Genomic DNA, 21,121 nt, shown 5'->3' with positions numbered 1-21,121 from the left:
GATATTGGAGGTGAACAGCAACTGTTAAGACTGACTGAAATCCAAATTGCAAGAAATTTTTCTTGCTGGGCCCTCTCCACAAGAATTTCCCATCCTGGAGCTGGAGTGCATTATGCCTGGAAAGCCAAAGTCCCCTGGTCCCCAGCCAGGTTCAGGGGCTCACTGCAGGGCTCTGCTGACTCTCACAGTGCTGGGTTAGTTATTAGTCACACCATATAGAGCTGCTGTCACCCTTCACTTTGCATGCCTGAGATGGGATTAACATCTGGCAAGTGCCACAACCAGACTGTCTGGTCAGCCCCAGCTCCTCCCCCTGCTCCTCAGCTTGTGGCTGAGTCCTTGTCCACTTGGGCTGGGGGAATGAAAATAAACAGAGACTCGCAGCTTTGCTGCCAGTCAGGCAGAGGAGAAGGCTTCAAGCCTTCATTTGGATTTGGTTACAGCAGCAACAAAGTTATAACAGGAACTGATATTTTTATTCTTTTCATTTGCATTTGAAATGTCACTCTCGGGACTTCACTATTATTGTTACTGCAAATGTGTGCCTTGATTTTTCCAGTCCTGAACTGTGCTGCACACATGGATACTGGGACTGATCTCCTGCCCTGCTGAGACCAGCCATCCAAATTTCACTGCCAGGAAGAAACTAATTGGAGAGGGAGGCAAGCAGGAATGAAATGGGATGGGAGAGAAGCAGACACTCTTCACCCAAGGAGCATGTTATAGATCTGCTTCTGCACTCCTGTCCACTTTGGCAAACTGATAAAATCAGCTTGGCAACAATAAAGTTCCTCCTGAGTGTTGTGATTTGTGATTAATTCCTACATAGCCCAGAGCAGAAGTTTCTATTTTAAAGATATTCTTGTTGCTAGTAATTTTGGAGTGACACCCTGGGAGGGCTGCAATGGCTGGGACCCTCTCCCTTTAGGTGCTTTACAAACATGGGACAGGAGCTGTATTGCTGTTGTACCCCAGAGGAGCTGAATGTGGGGCTAAATCCTGTTTTTTTCCAGGAGACCTCACCAGACCCCCTGCACCCAAAACCCTTATTGCAGCAGCAAGGGAGTCTCATGTGAGCAATGCGTGTGGCCAGAGTAGGTGCAGTTGTTCTTGCACATGAAAGGAGTCTGAGTCCTGGAAATGAACCCTTGGATTTTTTCCCAGCGCAATGTGCTTGTAGGAGAATAACAAACAGAAGATCACAGGGGGCTTTATCAGGTCATGCACCATCTGGTCTCTCATTCTTGGCTCCAGCAAGACTGAAGGGCTTGTCTCAGCCCACCATCACTCCTGGAAATGGTTAGCATATGTGAGGGCTCTTGGCAGTCCCTGGTGCTGGCCAGGGACAACAGGGCTTTGGGAGGAAATTGCGGTGAGCTGGCCTCCTCTGACCCTCCTGGTTACACCAGAAATATTTGGGTGCTCAGTCTATGCTCAGCTCACCAAACTGAGCTGGAGTCCTTCTCGCTGTCCCAGGTGATGCTGTGATGTGGAGGACTTGTGTTGGTGAGGCAGCAAGAAGACGAGAACCCGTTGTGCCGCATGGTTGTGACCACCAGACCAGGAGCTGCTCTCTCCACTCTTCTTGCCCAGGCCTTGCCAAGTGCCATTGCTCTGCATCCAGCTGGCAATGCCTGGTATCATCTGTGTCACCCTGCCAGCAGGGTTGTCCTCTCCTGGGCAAACCTACTTGGCTCCCGCAGGCTTTGGTGCTGCCAGAACTCTCTCAGCTGTGCTGTGACAAGAAACAGAGACCTGCTGCTGGAAGGGGCTGGGATCTGCAGTGGTGCTTTTATTTCAGATGTTCACATTCTTTCCTCCTAGAAAACACTTCAGTTCTTCCTCCTCAGCAGGGAAAAAAAAAAAAAAACGGCTGCAGGAAAGGATCTGGAACATGCTAATAACTGCACCCGCCTCTCGGGGCACATATCAATCTTCCCATGACGTTCCCATGGAGATGACCCAATCCTCCTTCTCCTCCAGAGCTCTTTAACCTGCTACACAGGCAGGGAAAGTTTGTTAAAACCAAATCTCCGAAAATCCGGCAGAAGATCTTTTGGGAAGGGAGATGTAGGGACTTGAGGTGCAACACCCTCTGCTTCACACCCCAGAGGAGCAAAGCAGTGCCCAGCAGGGAGTTCAGCCCCTTGGAAGGAAGGGAAAGATCAAAGCAGGGGGAACAGCCGTCGGGTGCCTGAGGTGACCCAAGGAAGTCATGGGGTGACCCACACCCATGTTTACCCCAGCATGACATTGCTGTCTGCCCAGCTGCATCCCTGCAGGCTCTGCAGTGAAAGGGAATGATCCTGGAGGGCCTGCTACTCCAGCCTTGGGAGAAAACATCATGCAAAAGTCATGGCTGCATCTGCTGAGGGGCTGATAACTAGCTACCAACTCTGCTCATGGCCAGAATAGGCCATGTGCTAGCTCATAAGCCTACATGAGAGGAATGAGAGAAAAATATAGCTCTTGGACCATTAGTCAATGAATTCCTCACTTTTTCAAGTCACCTTGGAAACTTTGGGGAAGAAAAAAGGCTTGGAATACACTAGCATAGACTCCCAGTGATCACAATGTGCAGCTGGAGTTGCAGTGTAAGAGAACTCTCTTTTTTAAACATGACTGGCTGGCCTATTGCTTCCCAGGTTCTGATGGATGCACCCTGTCACTGATAAAAGTTTTAGGAAGAACCTCTAAACCCACAGAAACTGCAGTTCTTACTCAACCCAGGGACCCTGAGAGCCACCAGAGAAATGGACCAAATTCCTGGATGAGCCAGGTCAGATTTGAGCAATCACAGTGACAAATTTAATGATCAAATCCTGCATCAAGGCAGAACCTGTCAGTGCCAATGTGACAATCCCATGGAGATAATACAGCCACAGGTACCCACATGAACTCTGGAGCACTTTCCAAGTACAGCTGGGTGAGGGGCTGGACAGGGAGCAGAGGTGAGTGGAGACACCATGGAAAGGGCTCTTTGGGTCTGTCTGTGAGACCTGACATCTCCAAGGGCTTTCCCATGGGAGCTCTTCCCACACATTTTGTGCACTGTCCCCCTGCTTTGATCTTTGCCTCCTCCCCTAAATCTGGCTGGTGACTGCCATAACTTCCCTGCACAGGCCGAAACCCTCCTGGGTTAAAAAAGAAAAGGATGCAAAAATACCCTCTCTATCACCCCAGGCCCCTGACAACACCATCATTCTCCTTAAGTGTGTGCTAAATATGCTATATAAAAATAAAATGTATCTTTTCTGATGACACAGAATCCTAGTCTTAAAATGTAATATATGAGGGAGGCAGAAATCGCCAATAGCCAGCATTGCTTCTGCTAACTCATGAGAAAAAGACTTTGTTCTGAAATCTTGCCTATGGCATTATTGGCAGTGATTATTTTTATGAAAACCTCACCAAGTTTACCCAAAGTCCTTTGCAGACATCCCTGGAGTCACCATTTCACAGAGGGCACTGCCAGCTTCCCCACAGTGTTTGGTAAACTGGGGTTTGGGCCACAAGTGGACTGAGTTGGGCTGATGCTGTTTCCCCTTTCCTCCAGCAGAGATTGGACGGGACTCCAAGTTTTACTCCAAACCCACCTGAAGTTCAGCTGTTGGGATCAAAAGCCAGCATGGACACAGGCACATTTAGCAGGATTTTTTTCACATGCTTCTCCCCCCACCCCAGCAAAGTGCTGAGTGTTAAGAGAGAGTGAGATTTAGCTTTAAAAATAATGAGTTTCCATCACATAAGAGGATATTTGCAGAATTTAATGAATCAGATATTGAAATCTCATAGGAGGGGCTCTGAACAGCTGACCCTTCTTTTTCCTTTGAACACCATCACTCTAGGTTCTGCTCAAACCATCCCTGCTCTGTTCCTGCATTAAGCAAATCTGCCACCCCCTGTAGCCATGAGCCCCTTCATTACAGGTGTAATATAATACAGAGCTGGGATGTGCTGGATGGGTGTCATTATGCAGTGGGTCACAGCAGAGGCTATCGCCCTTCGTGCCAGGACATTCCTGTGCCACAGGCATCGCCACACGGCAGGTTCCACCCTTCCCTGGGCCACGCTGAAAACCAGAAACAGGGAGAACCAGACAGAGAGCAAGAGGGAAGCCATGCCGTGGCCAGGACTCTCCACCTGCCGGTCTCTCTGCTGGCCGAGGAGGGATACGGGAGAAGTCCCCGAGCAGACGGAGAGAGCCCCGGCAGCACTGCCTTGTGGGGAAAGCAGGAGTGAGAGCTCCGAGCTCCATCGTGTGGCACGGACTGTGCTGGCGTGTGCTCTGTACACAGCACTGGGCTGTGCTTCCCACTGCTGCACATCCCACACCGCTAGCGGCACATCTCCCACCGCCGCACATCTCCCATTGCTGCACACCCCTCACCGCTGCACATCTCCCACTGCTGCACATCTCCCACTGCTGCACACCCCTCACCGCTGCACATCTCCCGCCGCTGCACATCTCCCACCGCTGCACACCCCACACCGCTGCACATCTCCCACTGCTGCACACCCCTCACCGCTGCACATCTCCCATTGCTGCACACCCCTCACCACTGCACATCTCCCACCGCTGCACACCCCACACCGCTGCACATCTCCCACCGCTGCACATCCCACACCGCTGCACATCTCCCACCGCTGCACATCCCACACCGCTGCACATCTCCCATTGCTGCACACCCCTCACCACTGCACACCCCTCACCGCTGCACATCTCCCACCGCTGCACATCCCTCACCGCTGCACATCTCCCATTGCTGCACATCCCTCACCGCTGCACATCTCCCATTGCTGCACATCCCTCATCGCTGCACATCTCCCACCGCTGCACACCCCTCACCGCTGCACATCTCCCATTGCTGCACATCCCTCATCGCTGCACATCTCCCACCGCTGCACACCCCTCACCGCTGCACATCTCCCATTGCTGCACACCCCTCACCGCTGCACATCTCCCACCGCTGCACATCCCACACCGCTGCACATCTCCCACCGCTGCACATCCCACACCGCTGCACATCTCCCACCGCTGCACATCCCTCACCGCTGCACATCTCCCATTGCTGCACATCCCTCACCGCTGCACATCTCCCATTGCTGCACATCCCTCATCGCTGCACATCTCCCACCGCTGCACACCCCTCACCGCTGCACATCTCCCATTGCTGCACATCCCTCATCGCTGCACATCTCCCACCGCTGCACACCCCTCACCGCTGCACATCTCCCACCGCTGCACACCCCTCACCGCTGCACATCTCCCATTGCTGCACACCCCTCACCGCTGCACATCTCCCACCGCTGCACATCCCACACCGCTGCACATCTCCCACCGCTGCACATCCCACACCGCTGCACATCTCCCATTGCTGCACACCCCTCACCACTGCACATCTCCCACCGCTGCACATCTCCCACACCGCTGCACATCTCCCATTGCTGCACACCCCACACTGCTGCACATCTCCCACACTGTTGCACACCCCTCACTGCTGCGCACCCCTCACCGCTGCACATCTCCCACACTGCTGCACATCTCCCACACTGCTGCACATCCCTCACCGCTGCACATCTCCCACTGCTGCACACCCCACACCGCTGCACACCCCTCACTGCTGCACATCTCCCACACTGCTGCACGTCTCCCATCACTGCACGTCTCCCACTGCTGCACATCTCCCACCACTGCAGACCCCACACCGCTGCAGACCCCACACCGCTGCGCACCCCTCACCGCTGCACATCCCACTGCTGAGGGACTGCGCACACGAAGCTGCTGTATGGGCTGCAGGCTGCCACACAGGCTGAACCGTGCCCTGCTATAGGGGCTGCAATGACCAGCAGTGATGTTTTTTGACATCCTTTCACCAGCACACTCCACCCATCCACACAGTAGTGCCAGGCACCAGGGGAGTGCTTGCCCCACCTTTAACCATGGGAAGCTCTGTACAAGAGTCGAACAAATCCACACACACTGAAAAGGCCAGTTCTTTGGCTTCTCGTGGGCATGGCTGCTCTGTGCCACCACCACTGCTGGCTCGTGCGCCTGGTCACTTCCATCGCCATAAATCAGACCTGAGCAAAATGCTCTGATGAGTTTTACAGAAAAAGAAACTAAAGCCTTTGTAAGCCTCTGCAAGAGGGGCAATGTCCCCACGTTATGGCCTCTGTCTCCTTTCCTGGGCTGCTTTGGCCACCCTCTCTCTGCAGCCTCACTGCCTTGTGCTCCAGCTCAGGCGGTTCCTTTGTTTTAAGCAAAAAGTTTCATTCCAATATTGCCCTTCACTAGGATTTGGCTAGGTGCTGGTGATAGGCCAAGAATATCTTACAGTGCACAGTTCTGGAGTTAAACCTTGGTGCACAAACAAAATTATCTCTCCTTAATAGAATATTAACAGAGAAAAGAGAAGGGAGGTTTTGGTTTGTTACCTGATGCTAGAAAAGAGCCCCAAATTGAGAGCGAACCTGGGGCACAACAGCACCTCCTGATCCTGAGCCTCTTGGGTGTGTCAGAGACCACGGAACATCCCAGACGCCTGTGTGCATCTGAGGGTGTGCACAGCAACTCTATCTCTGCCTCAGTTTCCCCACGGGACAGCGAGGAGCCCCATGTTGCCCTGCAGCTGGCGATGCTTTGGTACCCAGCGGTGGGAGACCCAAGCGTGAGGTTCAGTGTAGTGAAACGTCTTCCTCTGGAATCGAGATTTATGGCTCAGCTCCGGGATGCTGCGGGGAAGGAGAGCAGGATGCGGCTGCAGGCTCCCAGAAGATGGCACTCGTGGTCTGCAGATCGAGCCGCACTCTCTTGAAGATGGCTACGGCGAGGGAACCCATAAATAGCCCCGAACAGGCTGTCAGGAGGCCTGATTTAAGCACCAGAAATAGTGAAACTGTGGAGGTTTCTCAAAAATTAATTTTTCTAAAATGGGAGAAAGATGAAGCCAAGCCATTTTTTACCTGCTTCCCTTGCAAGGCTCTTCCCACGAGGAAATAAAATTTAACTCCTTTGCGGCTGCCCCAGCAGCGTCCAGGTGGCCTTTAGTGCTGGATCCCGCCTGTCCTGTCACTGCATGTGGTGGCTGTCACACTGCTGGGGCACCCACACCTTCCCCTCCCCACTGCTGCCTACGGGGCAGAGCTGCCTGATGCTGCAGCCACGGGATGGGGCAGGCAGCAAAGTTTGCATCCCTTGTTGTTACTGGGATATTAGGAAAAAATTCTACACTGGAAGGATGGTCAGCGTTGGAACAGGCTGCCCAGGAAGGTGGAGGAATCGCTGTCCTTGGAAGTGTTCCAAAAGGGTGTGGATGTGGTGCCTGGGGACATGGGTTAGTGATGGGCTTGGCAGTGCTGGGTTAATGCCTCGACTCGATGATCTTAGAGGTCTTTTCCAACCTTAATGATTCACTGATCAGGGCAGGGCTAATTTAGGAAGGAAGAGGTGATTACCATCCCCCTCCCTTTCAATTTTAGATCTGCAGGTCCTTAGTCTCGTTTACACATCAGCTCTAGAGACACACTTTAGCTTTAAGTTTAAGCATAAATACTGGGCTCCTGTTATTCCTCACGCTGAAACAGCCTGGGCACAGATTTACTGAGAAGTGTACAGGGTGATCTCCCTCCTTGCATACAACAGGAAGCACCTAGCCCAAAACTCCCAGGATTTCTTTAGCTCCTGCTCTGTTACATTCAGACTTTTTTCTCCTGAGATCTCCCTTGAATCCTACAGAGCTGAGCCCTTGGGTGGGAACGGATTAACTTGGCTCTGAACAGTCATGTCCTGTCAGTGAAAGTGTCCCTGAGGACCAGATGTGCCTGTAAACAGGCAAAGGTGGCTCATCCTAAACCCTGCAAGCCCTGTCAGAGCAGGGGAGGTGGGCAGCTGCAAGGACAGATGACCTGCAGCCTGGTTGCAAGGCAGCTCCATGCCAAAAGGCAGAACAAGCATTGCATTACATTTGCCACTGCTCCAGGCCTTGAGGATGGTGATGGGTTTGAGGTGCCAAGCCCCTCACAGGGCACAGATGTGCTCAAGCCACTGGGACAGGCTGTTACAATGCATGAGTTGAGGTACAGGCTTGTGGGGATGCCTTGAGCCTCTAGTGTAGGAGGGATGATGTGGATTAAACACCAAGAGGGAAAGAGCTGTTCCAAGGATCAGAGCAGAAGAATTTGACCTCTCCCTCTTAAAAACCAGCGAAATGGTCATTGTGAGCTCACAGCCTTGATAGAGAGATGGGAGGGATGTACCCAGCCCTGCCTGCAGGAGCACTGTCTCCCTTCCAGCGCTGGGACAGACACCCAGGAAAGGAACAGGAGAACAAACAAAACTGCCTTTCTCCTCCCACCACCCAAACCCACTCAGTGTAAATTATGCCCTAATTATTGAGCACTGATTGTCCCCTATAAATTATGGATCTGTCACTGTGTGTTCCCTCAGGAGGTGCTGGGTAATTTTTGCAGTGCCTCTGCAGCTGCAATCCTGTCTGGGCCCATCAGACCTGCAAAAGAATTCTCAAAAAAGGGATTTTTTTTTTTGTTTTGCATCTTTTCCTGCTTTTCTTCTAAACAACTCTTAACTGTGTAATAATTTAACAATTATTTGCTGCTGGTTTGAATGTTCCCTCTTGGTTATGGATCCCATTGTTAATGTACCAATCACACCCACACCCTCCCAGTTACCTCCACTCCTGTAATCTGGGATGGTGTTATTGTTTGGCCTCCTGTAGTCCAGGATGGTGCTCAGCCACTGCTGCTCTGTGCCAGAAGTGCAAGCTGTAGTCAAAAAGCAGAGACATATTAGTGGGGTGGGAAAAGAGGTTTGAGATTTTACAGACCATGCCCAAACAGAGAATAAGATACTCTACCGAAGAACATTTGTGCTCCACCTAATATTGTCAGAGTAGTAGAGCAAGGAGATCTGGACAAGTCAGCAAAGTCAATAACAGGGCTGGGAGCAAAGTACCAGCATGATGGGAAAATAGCCATTATATACTGCATTTACATGGGGTTCTTAATTACAGATATCAATCAATACAAAAATAAAATTAATATGATCTATAGCCATGTAAAACCAAGAGAAAAGAGAGTCCAGACCCAGAACATTCACTATGGACTTAGGCCAGTGATAGATAAAGAAGATGAAAAAAGCTTCTTTAAGGTAATGGAATATTGTTCTTGCTAAGATAAATCATATTCTTAGCAAAAGATCATGAGAAAGAATGGATTCTAAATGCATTTTTGGGCAGACATCAAGGTGAAGAAGTTGAGGATGGTTCTGGTCCAAGCTCAGAAGTCTGGAAACTGGATTGAGTATATTTGAGTTCAGTGCACAGGGACAGAGTGAGGGACACCCCTGCACCCAGAGCCACCCTGGCTTTGCCCAGTTTATCCTCTGGTGCCCACAACCTTCCTGATGTGGGATGCAACTGGCACTTCACCCCATCCTTGGATATTAAAGGAAAAAGCTGGGACTGCCTCTGCCTGAATTGAGGCAGAGTAGAGCTGCAGTCTGCCAGAGCACACTTGATGCCCCAGCACCTGCACCCCAGCAGGAGAATAAGGATGTGCAAGAGGAAAAAGGGAAAACAAGGATTCCTACTGTACCCTTGTGATCCAGCACAGGAAACATCAGGCCCAGCCATGGTGCTTTAGAGAATCTCTACCTTTTTTGTAGTTGCTTTCCAAGTAGAAAGGAGTCTTAGAAGTTTAAGGCTGGGACTTGCAGAGAAAAATTATACTGAAGCTGAGCAGCCCTACAGTGTCTGGCATTGCTCTTTAATGCAAGTGTGAAAATGCCAGTTGGTTCTGTAAGAATTCTTAGGGAAAGACCCCAAAATACACAGCCAGTCCAGTCACTGCAGAGCTGCTTTGGCAGTGCCATCACCTCAGTGACTCTTTCATAGCACCTCTTCTCTGCAGGGAGAGGGGATTGTACAGAGCTTCTCAGCTGCACAGCCTGCCAAGGCAGCACCGAGCAGTCCGATGTGTCTTTTGAGACTCTGCTTTCTCCTTGAGATCACACAATTACTGGGTGTAATTGTTTAATAGAGTCACATCATCGTCCTCCTGTGCAAGGCAAGGGAACTGACCACATCTCTTTGTCAAGGCAGAAATCCTGGGAGTCTAGATTAGCCAATTACCATAACCTACAAGTGTTGTACTAGGTACTTTTGATGGATGAAACTGATTTAGGGGCCTGATAACTTGTCACTTCAAAACAAACAGGCAAAAAATTTCCCTTGTATGATAGCTGGAGAAGTTCCTATTTTTGTCAGATTCCCACCTCGGTTTTAAAACTACAGTGGAACCCCTTTTTCTTGCATTTGCGGTTTCTTCTCACCCTGCAGAGCTCAACCCCGAACACCACACTGCTCCTCAGTCTCAGGGTGCTGTGAGGTCTGGTGAGAGCAGGTGCCTGTGGAAAAAACAGCCAGTCTGGGAGTGTTTCTCCTGATCTGGATTACGTGGTTGAGACATTTGTGTGATGTCCAGTGCTGAAAGCATGAGAAATGGTCTTGTTTCCTCGATGTGCAATTTCAGGACTGCTCCTGACAAACGAAGCCATCTGCTTACCTTAATCAAGGCATCTTGTTATGGGCTGGTCGTAGGAGTGAGTATTAAACATACTGTACTGTGGCATTATTTATGACTTGCACTGACACAGCATCACTCTGTTATCCATACTTATAGAAAAAGACCCACTGTAAGTATAATTAGTTAATAAATCACCATGAGTGATAAACAGAATGATGGATGCAGGTTTCAGTTGATCACTTTTTTATTAAGGAGAGATAAATCAGCATCATATTGTTGCTGTAAACCTTTCAAATTGGTCAAAAATCTTGCAATGCTGAAATGCAGCAGGGAGGTGATTAACATGTCAATTGTGCAGCAACAAATTGCACCTGATAATTGATATCAATCAATCCTTTTAATTTCTGTCCGATGTAATGGGTGTTATACATCATCCTGCTCTCCTGCCTCTTCACCATGGCTTTTGCAACCTTTTCTCCACACCCAGGCACCTCTGCAGGCATCTCCTCCAGCCTCAGCCCATCTCCTGTGCCTGGCTGCTGCAGCTCCTGCAAAGCCTTTCAGCCTTCCACTAACCCTGCATTGCTCTTGGATTTTTGGGCTTTGACCCCACCTGATATAAGAAAAGGCCAACACAGCCCCCACACAACCTTCTGGTTTTATTTTTTATTTTGTCAGAGCTACAAGCCTCGCTAATAAAGGGTTGGGTAAAACTTCAAAAGGTAGAGGCTGAGGAGAAGTGATGGTAACAGATTAAGTTGGGCCCTGCCATCCATCCAGGTGCTCACCCCAGGTTGAATCAATGTCTAGCAGCTTTGACCTGTTTTACGTAAAATGATGGGAATTGGCAATAATGGGGCAACATCCCTTCCTCCCAAGGAACAGACAGGTCAGGCATTGGGGGGGAAGCACTGCAGCTCTCAGAGGAAGGGGCTGAACCAGAGATGCAGTCAAACCTTTGGCTTTGCACAAGCTTTTTTGGTCTCTTGCTGATTAGCCACTGCTTTAAAAAGTAAATTGTTATTCCCATAAGGCAGGGCTCACAGATCTGGTTGGTGTTTTCAATACACCAAAGGAGAGAACCCAGAATTTAACCCCTTTTCCTGCACATAATGGCCAGGAAGGATTATCTGCAGAGATTGAGACACCTCTGCAGTTGTTGCATCGCTGGCACCAGGGAAAGGGCTTTCTCCTGCATCACTTACTGCAGGATTTGGCAGCACCAGCGTCTCCGGTTGCTACAAGCCTGTGCTCATACTAAGTAAGGGGGGAACAGAAGACAGCCCAGAGACCGTCCCTGAGTGCTTTGGGTCAGACACCACAGGGACAGGGCTTGCACCAAGGATGCTGCTCCAACCCACAGCTCCAATTAGATAGTGGTTTGATGCCCTTTACTGAATCAAGCAGTTTCTAGTGCAAAATTCTGCCCGCAGCCCCATGCAGAGGAGAGAAAAAAGTGCTTAGGAATTACTTTCAGCTACAGTCTTGCCAGACTCAAACAGGGAAGCTTACTTGGAGCAGGCTGAGAGCCTGGCCTGTGCTGCAGGTTCCAAGGAGTCAGACATGCAGCAGACAGGAGCTGTGTGCTTTGCCAGCTGGAGAGAGCTGTGCGAGGACCCAGCTATATTTAGCCAGCAGTGAAATATGTGCCTTTCTGCCCTGTTCCCGAGGGAGTCTGCTACTTCCTCCATGAGACCACAGCACATTTTATAGCCCATGTGCTTGCATGGCACAGTCCAGCTAATAGGCAGGACACTGTTGGAAGCAATCATTTTTCTCTTTACAACATGGCCATACATTCACAGGTCATTCGTGGTGGTCAAAGCCCTTGATGCCACATGTACAACAACTCCACTGGAATTACCAGGCACAATAATGCCCTGGATTTCACCTGTCCACTGAACAAAAATCAAAGCTGAGCAGCCTTTACAACAGAGGTTGTGGGGAGTGGGGCTTGACCTCAAGTCACAAGTGGAACTTCAGGGCTGAAATCACCAGATCATGTCCCCAGCTGGTGGGCGTCCACATGGCCCCACGGGAGCGATGCAGCAACTTCAGCTTCCACAGGTGGAGGAGAGGGGTGGCATTTCCCACTCTCACAAAAGCCTCTTCTCCTGCCCTATCCACATTCAGCCTGCCTCTGGCTCTTCCTGCCTTTTTCTGTTTCATCATAGTCTCTCCTCTGTGTACGTTGTATCTGTCAGGTCTCATATCCCCATGACATAGCATCCCCTCATATTATACTTGCCATAATACAGGGAAGATGAATATTGCCCCATAAATGCCTCTTAAGTTAATGTGAAACTACATCTCGCTACATCATGTACTCAACAAGCCATCATTTTCCTCATAAATTTTGAGGAGCATTTTACCTTCTTGAAACAATTGGCTTGTGCGTCCGGCCGGGAAATAATCACAGCCCATGGCCTGGGCTGGCTGCAGGGGCTGTAAATCATCCCAGGGCTGAGCAGCCATCCTGCCCTCCTCTCTCGAGCACCCAAGTGCTGCTGATTGGCTTTATGGCATCAGCTCAGCACGAGTGACCCTGCTCAACTGCCAGCCCTTAAATCAGCCCCAGACAGGTGTCACTCCGTATGGAGAAGAGCCCCACTTTTTCCTTGGGATGGAAAAAGAAGATTTCTGATGCTGCAGCATTGATCCACTCACAGCAATCAGCACTCAGGCACACATTAGACACTAACAGCCTATTACTTTTTATTTTACTGGGTTATTTCTGACACTTCCCCTTCTGCAGTGCTGAGCAGACAGCAATGGAACCACTCAATTTCTGAATGCTGACCAGATTTTCCATTTTGTCATGGGCCCGTGGAGCCCAGAGACCTTCCTGCAGCCCAGAGTCACATTCCAAGCTGCAAACTGTGCTACCCCCCTTTTCAGTGGGCAGGGACCAAAAGCGAGGGCTCTTACTCAGGATGCTCAGCTTGAAGGAGATTTGAATTTACTCACAGGACAGGGACCACTGACCATTTTACCTGCTCTGTGCAGGAAGCATCACAAGCTATAGAGATGCCCAGTCACAGGAATAGACATGTCTTATTAAGCAGGTAATCTGCTCATTCTGGTATTGTTCAGGACTGAACAGAGACCAGGGACGCAAAAGCAGCCAACCCCCCCCTTCCCAGCTCACACCAGACCCTTTCTCTTCTGGTAGCCACTGTGACCTTTAAACCACAATTGCGGGCTGAATGCTGCAGCAAATGAGTTTCCAGGCCTCCCTTGGCAGCCATTCCCCTTGACAAAATCCATCATGCACTTTGGCCTGAACAGCTCATTCCAGCATTTGGTTTTGGGGAGGCTTGTCAGGAATGACACCGGATAATGCCCACTGTATATGCCTGGGGTATACTTAGATACATCTTGGTATTAAATCCCTTCTTTTGCCATACACATCTTTTGCTGCCAGAGGCAGAGGAAGCCCAACTAAAGCCAAGTGATAGCAGTTTAAATACTGTTTTCATCACATTTGTCCTACTTGACAAAAGATTCCCCTCTCCCCAAGCAGGGTCAGACTTGCCCTGGAGCTGGACATGCCTGTGGTCTTCAGGCAGCACCTCCCAGTGAAGCCCACCCTGCCCTGGCTGCTGTGCTCATGCCGTGTTTTCCCTGGACAGCTGAACTGCCTGGAGCCTTCCTTGGAAAAGGAAATGAATTTCCTCCCAGCCACCACTTCTCTGCAGAATTGCCTTTTGGGAAGCTTCAATAACACCAATTCCCTCCTGCATTCAAGTACCCCTGAACGAATGACCCTGCTAGTGGTGCAGTTTTTCCCTGTGCCCGCCTCCCCCCGTCTCTCTCTCCCCCAACTTTGATTTGATCAGGCCAAATCTGAAATGATGTGTGAAAGTAATGATATTTTGTAATTAAATCTCTGGTGATGGCGCCTCTAATTTGTGGTACATGCATTGTTCATAAGGAAAAAGGCATCAATTCATTTTCTGACTGGCTACTCCAGGGACTCGTAATTAGACCCAGTTCATCTCTTGCTGCCTTGCATATTAAAGAGCTACTGAAACGCAAAGGGAATTTGGGAAAAGGCTTTTTTTTTTTTTTTTTAAAAAAAAAACCCTTCTAATAATGTTAGCTCAATTAGAAACACTCAGGAATTAAAAAAAAAAAAAAAAAAAAAAGGAAAAACAACAAAAAAAGAAAGTTCTGGATCATCCAGAAAATGGAGGCAAAATTTTGAGCAAGTGGACCAGAGCAGGGCCTTCACTGACCTGCTGCCAAGATCAGGGACCAGTTTTACTGAGTCCCTGAGAAACTGTGATGTTCTCAGTATTATTCATAAAAGAAAAACATGTGGCAGTACGTGTTACAGAATCCTGTCTTGAGATGTTACCCTTCTGCTCTGCCTCCACAATAAAAGGGAGAAAACTTTGATTTTCTACAATTTGAAGAGAAACATGAAGGAAACAGCACAGCATTGTGGAAAGGGAAACAAGGCAGCAGAGACAAAGGTTATTTTGTAGGGTCACTGCTATAACTGTGTATTTGCATAGCACATTACTGTACATTCACAGAATTTGCTGGGAATATTTTAAACAAGTCTCAGATGGAAAATGCTTGGTTCTGTCATAGTTACCAAATAACATAACGAAAGCAAATTCAGTGGGTACTGGCTGTAATGAGCAACAGCCCCCAAAGATTCCCTGAGCTTCCCACTTGCAGCAGCATGAGAAACTACATTCCCATCCCACAAGGATTTTAAGGGAACAAATTCCCTCCCTCAACTAGTACAAAGTTGAAGTCTCAAAAGCACTTATGTCCTGGTTACCCAGCAAAAAAGTCGCTGGGGTCAGAAGAGTTTGGGTTTGACCTTTTTAACATTTTAAATGAATCAATTGCTTCCCAATGAGAAGTTGCTTCAATATGAGAGTCAAACACTAACAGAGATGCTGAAACCAAACACTGACATTTGTAAAACTCTTTTCTGCCTTTGCATTCACGTCTCAAGAAAAAGAAAAGATTCCAGAAAAAGATGCACATCTGGGGAATCTGTTTCCTGACAAAGCAGTGGCTTTTGGGATCCCTTCCCAAAGGGGTCTCTGGGCCCTATAACAATGTTGTCAATTTCTTGCCCACTGTGGATGACGGGCTGTTTTGGCAGCACCAGCTGCAGCAGGTCCCTTATGCTGGTGGCCATTCAATCCATGCAGATGAGGCATTATAACAACTATTTCAGGCCCCAAACCTCCTTGTCACCCCAACAGCCACCCTTCAGGTCTCCTGGTGCACCCAGATACAGGCTATTAATCATAGCAGCACTCTCAGCCCAGCCCAGGGGATTAAAAACAGCTCCAGCTCAAAGTGGGGGATTTGTGCTCACATCCTCAGAGTTTCACAGGGGGCACATTTTGTTCCAACACCAGCAAATCCTTGGGTGGAGGCATGGGAAGGGGCAGCTGCAGGTGTACCTGAAGAGGGGTTTCACTGCACACCCAGCTTCAAGATGATCCCTGCCAAAATGAGCCCAGGGAAAGGAGCAAGTGATGAAGAAGCAGACAAGGAACCTGCAGGAGTTAGGATCCTCTCTGTCAAGAGCAGCCAGGCTGGCACACACAGAGCACAGACACCAGCCAGGGCCACTAGGTCTGGATATATCCTGTGGGACCTTTCTGGGTGCAGTAAAGTGACAGAAAAGCAGTGAACAGGTTTCACCTGGGAATGCATCCTGACCCTTCAGCTGGGTGCTGCAGAGATGAGCAAATATCCTAACAAAATCCATACACTTTTAAAGAGAGCTGTTTTCAGTTAATCCTTCTGCTTTTATGGGGAGTCCCAGCATCTGGCAGAGCCCCCCAGCCCTGTGCCATGCTGAGTTCAGCTCCTCTGGCTGGGCAATCCTGCTTTTTCAAAGGAGGCTGCAAAGACCCTGCTTCATGGCAGGGCAAAGCAGCCCCAGGGTAGGAATCCTCCTCTCCTGCCTGCCCCAACCCCACACTCATCCCCATCCAGGGCCATGCTCAGGGTTTACTCAGTGCCACACCATGGCTATAATTTCAAACAGGGAAAGGTATCAACATCTCAAAACAGTTTAATTATTCTGAGAATGCTTAGCTATTAGCAAAGACAAGAGAGCTCAGGGCTATTTTTCAGCATTAATTTTCCATTTGAAATGAATTCCTTTTGGTTACACTTTTTAAATGTTTCTTTTAATTAGACGCAATTACTTCAGAAGAATTGCTTTTATTTCTAAGCCTGAGATCTCAATGATAAAGCTGTTAACTGGCTGAGCTGAATGCTGTGTATGGCTCATTTAGCTGGTACACTAAAGTATATTGAACTAGGAAATTATACAGTGAATCAGCTATTAATTCATTTTATGATCCTTTCACTCTAACATCCTGAATGAGATCTTTGGGGGAAATTTAGTCACAATACATATAATTGTTCAACTATATATATGCCACTGGTTTACTGCTCTGAGGTTACAGGCGCGGCAGAGATAATCAGAGTGAGCTGTGCAAACAGCATTGACTCCTGACTCTGGTGCTACAGGGAGCATCCTCAGAGCAGGGAGGCCCTGCAGCTGGGAGAAACAAAGCACAAGCCATGGACAGATCCCCTGTCCAAGGCCAGGAAAAATAAACCTGAAATTGTGCTGTTTGACAGTCCACACAGCAGTGCTGCCAAAGGAAAACCTGTGCTCTCCTTTCTAGGCCCAGTTGTGTTATCACAATGTTTGGGGCAGGCAGGAGCTGCTGAGGACAACCAAGGATGGTTCATGTGGTGCTGGCTGAACTTCAAACCTCTGAAAACCACCTGAGAACTGCGAGTGAGGTTTTCTCCAAGGGTTCTGTTCCTTGGAGAAAATCACTACATTCCCTCAGACCATGCAGTACTTGAATCACAACTCATACCTTTCAAACTTGGTTGGATTTGGGGTTGGATAAGCAGCTTCTACAGTGCCAGCTGGTCCTGTGTGGGCAGGACCAGCCCTGCTGTGAAAAAACACCAGTGCAACACTGGATCCCCTTCCTGTGTGACCACGGCAGCACCTCACCCTGCAGCTTTGCCCCTTGTTTGGGTGTCTGTGTGCCTGGTTCTGCTGTGTGGGGCAAAAGTCACAGTGACAACACACATATCCCACCAGGGAGCAGGAGATGGGCTCTGACCCTTCACCAGCTCCTTAGAGCCTGCCTGGGAAATCTGTGCCTGGGCTGAGCCCTTTCAGCTTAGTCTAAAATCTTGTCCACGTCACTGCTGGATTTCAGGCCATTGATGATCTCTAGTGCTGATTTAAACTCATCCTCACATCTCAAGATATTATTAAAAAAGTCTGGTGGCCTAAAAACAACAACAAAAAAAAGGATTTGTGTTTCAGTTTCCAGGAATTTTCCTGTGGGGAAATGCCACCCCCATCCCACAATCATTGTGGGAACCCAGCAAGAGCCCCTTATCCCAAAAGGCATTTTCCAGCAGATCACAAGCCCTTCTAGCATTGCAGCAGGGCTTTGGATGCATGTTAAGCAGTTGTACATACTGCAGAGTCACCATATGGATATCTTTGTAATTGAAAATGTAATGTAAACCTTGGCATCCAACGTTGTCTTCTGGAGAAATCATTGTGGAAATGTCATATAATTAATGAATTGCATCAGCTATCAGGGAAAAAGACATTTTAACCATGGGATCATGGGACTTTATTACTGTAGATGGACTAAATCTGTATCTTCCAGCATAGATCAGTCCTGACAAAAGTCTGAGGTTGCCAACTGGCCAGGTTTGTTTTTACTAACTTAGCTCTCTTATTATTTTAATGAAGTTCAACTGATGCTGCATAGAAGCCAATTTCTCTAAATGCTGCCAATAAATTAAAATAAAGATGTTGTGTGTGAAGATTGGCAGGTGTCTCCCTGCAGATTTTACCAAGCTTCCAAGCAGAGCCCCCACTTCAGCAAAATCTGTGGCCAAACGTTGCCTGTGGAAAGCAGCAAGGCAATGGAGCTTGGAGCAATTAGTGAAGTTGTAATTAGTGCCAGCTCAGCACCTACCAGCAGGGGTGTGGAGAGAGAGGGTCCCTTTGGACCATTGGGATGCAGGTCTAGGGTTTGTAGCAGGGGCTTTGGGCTGGTGCCACAGCCTCTGTGGGGACATGGAATGAGTCTCCTGCCCTGGGACTTTGGCCACATCAGTATGAAGGTGACCATACTCAAACCTGCACTGCAGCTATAGCCAGGCTCTGTATGAAATGCAGGATTCAACAAAACCCACTCCCTGAGGGACTGATCCCCTTGTGACTACACCCAAGTGCCTGTGAGGCAGGCAGAGGAGGGCTCTGGAGCTGGGAGAGAGCCAGGCTGCAGGCGGAAGCAATGCAGCTTGTGTTTCCTCTGGCAGGAGGGAAGCCAGCCGAGATTTGCTCGCTCTGGGAATTCAGTGGCAAAGTGCCACTGCCACAGCCTACGTGGGAGGAAGTTGTTGGGTGAGCACTCTCTGCAATCTGGGCTTTCCCAAGCACAGAGCTCTTGTTCTTCAAAGCATCTACAAGAGGTCAGAGTGCTCACACATCCTCCTGGATTAAGCTGCTGGATTTGGAGAAGAGCAGCCATCCATTCTCCCCCCTCAGCAGGGGAACAGCCCAGATCCTCAGGCAGGAGCCACATTGTCCTGCCCACACAGCTGTGACACCCAAATGTCCCCAGATCATCTTTGCTGACCTGTCTTGCAGCTCCAAGAAAAAGTGTTTGCTTAATCCACACAGGATTGTGTGGATTGTACTGTCCAGGAAGCAGAACTACCAGGGTTATAACAAAGCTATGCATTAGTATCAATTGCTTCAGTTAATCAGCCATATAAATTCATACTAATGCAGTACCCTTAATTATATTTACCAATTAACAAAGCAGCTTTCTAGTATTGCCATTTTCCATGTTTTCATACATTTAGCTGGTGACAAGTTTCAGTGAAATTCTTTGAAAATTCAGAAAGGCACCTGTGCTCAAGCACTCCTGCCACTTCCAGGAATCCATCCCAGGCTGGATAGCTATCCCTAAGCTTTTTGCTTTGCACTTTTTGTTACATTTGCACTTATAAATTCAAGCTTATTTTGGCAACTGAAACCACTTGAAAAGTGCTTTCCTACTTAAAAAAAATGAAGTTACCTGAATTTTGCGCAACTTTGCAGCTGAACAGGCCCCATCCACCTCTGGTGTGACAGTCTTTGGCTACTGAATCCCATACTTGTCGCCACAGGCATGTCCATCTTGTCACCCTTTTCACAAGACAGAATGAGTGGGAAAGGCTTCACAACTTCAGCTGAAAGCTCAGCCTGCACTGTGCCTTCCCTGCAGAATTGTCCGAGCCCTGCCTGGCCTCTACGTGCCAAGGACACACTCATGGGGATGCTCAGATCATTCAAATGAAACTTATTTTCCCCTTAGAGCACAGCTGCAAGTTGAGTCAGCCTGGACCAATCCTTTAGGCTCTGCTCCAGCACCCCTGCTGGAGCTGCGCACAGGCACTTGTGCTCTCCCAGCTCACACAGTTTATTTGTGATGTCCCCTTTCCCCTCCTCTGCCTCCAGCAGTCCAGACTTCATCTCCATTGGCACCTTCCTCCTGATTCATGGTGCTGCTTGACTTCATATCAAGCAGAGGATGGATATCTCTTTATCAAGAGAAATAAACCTCTCTCCAAAGGGGAAGGTGAACAGCCTATTGAAACACACAGCCCCACTCTCCTTCCTTGTATTGCTGCTGCCCAGAAACATACAGCAACAAACGATATGATTCAGTAAAGTTATTGAGTGCCAGGCCTTCACATTTGTCTTCCAGTGACTCTTAAGTCTTCCTTTTCTCTATTGAGTTCCATCTCATTGACTTCCTATAAACACTAATACAGAGCCACAGACCTGCAGACATGCCTGGAATACAACCCACACCTCACAGACACTGCCAGGGGCTGGGCTGGGCTCAGAAAGTCCAGACTAATGCGATACAACTACTACAGCATTCAAAACCATGAGTATCCTCCATACCTCAAACAAAGCCAGGCTTATTTTCTATTTGTTTCCTTTTCATCTGTTCAGGAGCTTGTTCTGCTTTTTGAGATTTTTCCTTTCTTTTTTTGCCTCAAATGGAAGCCAATATTTGCATGTATTCTCTCAATTCCCGAAGTTTTTTTTGGGGAAAACCACTCCCTGCCCCACATGGGCCCAGACAATGAAACCACCGAGCAAGACAACTCACTGCATGACACGGAAATGCTGTTAATGCTAAACCAGGCTCAGAATTCAAAGCGTGCCTCTAATTAATCACCAGTTACCCGGCGTCTTTGGGCAGCATCTTCCATCTTGTTTCCCACACAATGGGCTTCCTCCCCCTTTGTAGTCACACACGTTCCTCTTCCTCCTGGGCTTGGCGACTTCCAGCCTCCTCACCCACTCTCCTGCCATCCCACCCTCCCATCCATCCACCCCGTTGAAATATTAACCCAGGGTGGTGAATGGCTTTGCTGACTGATACGTAAACAAGTGTCATGTAGCTACCGGTCTGCCACAGCCTCAGACCTGTTTACATCTGAATGTTATCCCCCCCTCAGAGATTGCTGGGAC

Source organism: Corvus hawaiiensis, chromosome 17 (assembly GCF_020740725.1).
Source record: "Corvus hawaiiensis isolate bCorHaw1 chromosome 17, bCorHaw1.pri.cur, whole genome shotgun sequence".
Taxonomy (NCBI): Eukaryota; Metazoa; Chordata; class Aves; order Passeriformes; family Corvidae; genus Corvus; species Corvus hawaiiensis.
The sequence above is the reverse complement of the archived record's forward strand: the minus strand, read 5'-3'. Positions refer to the sequence as shown.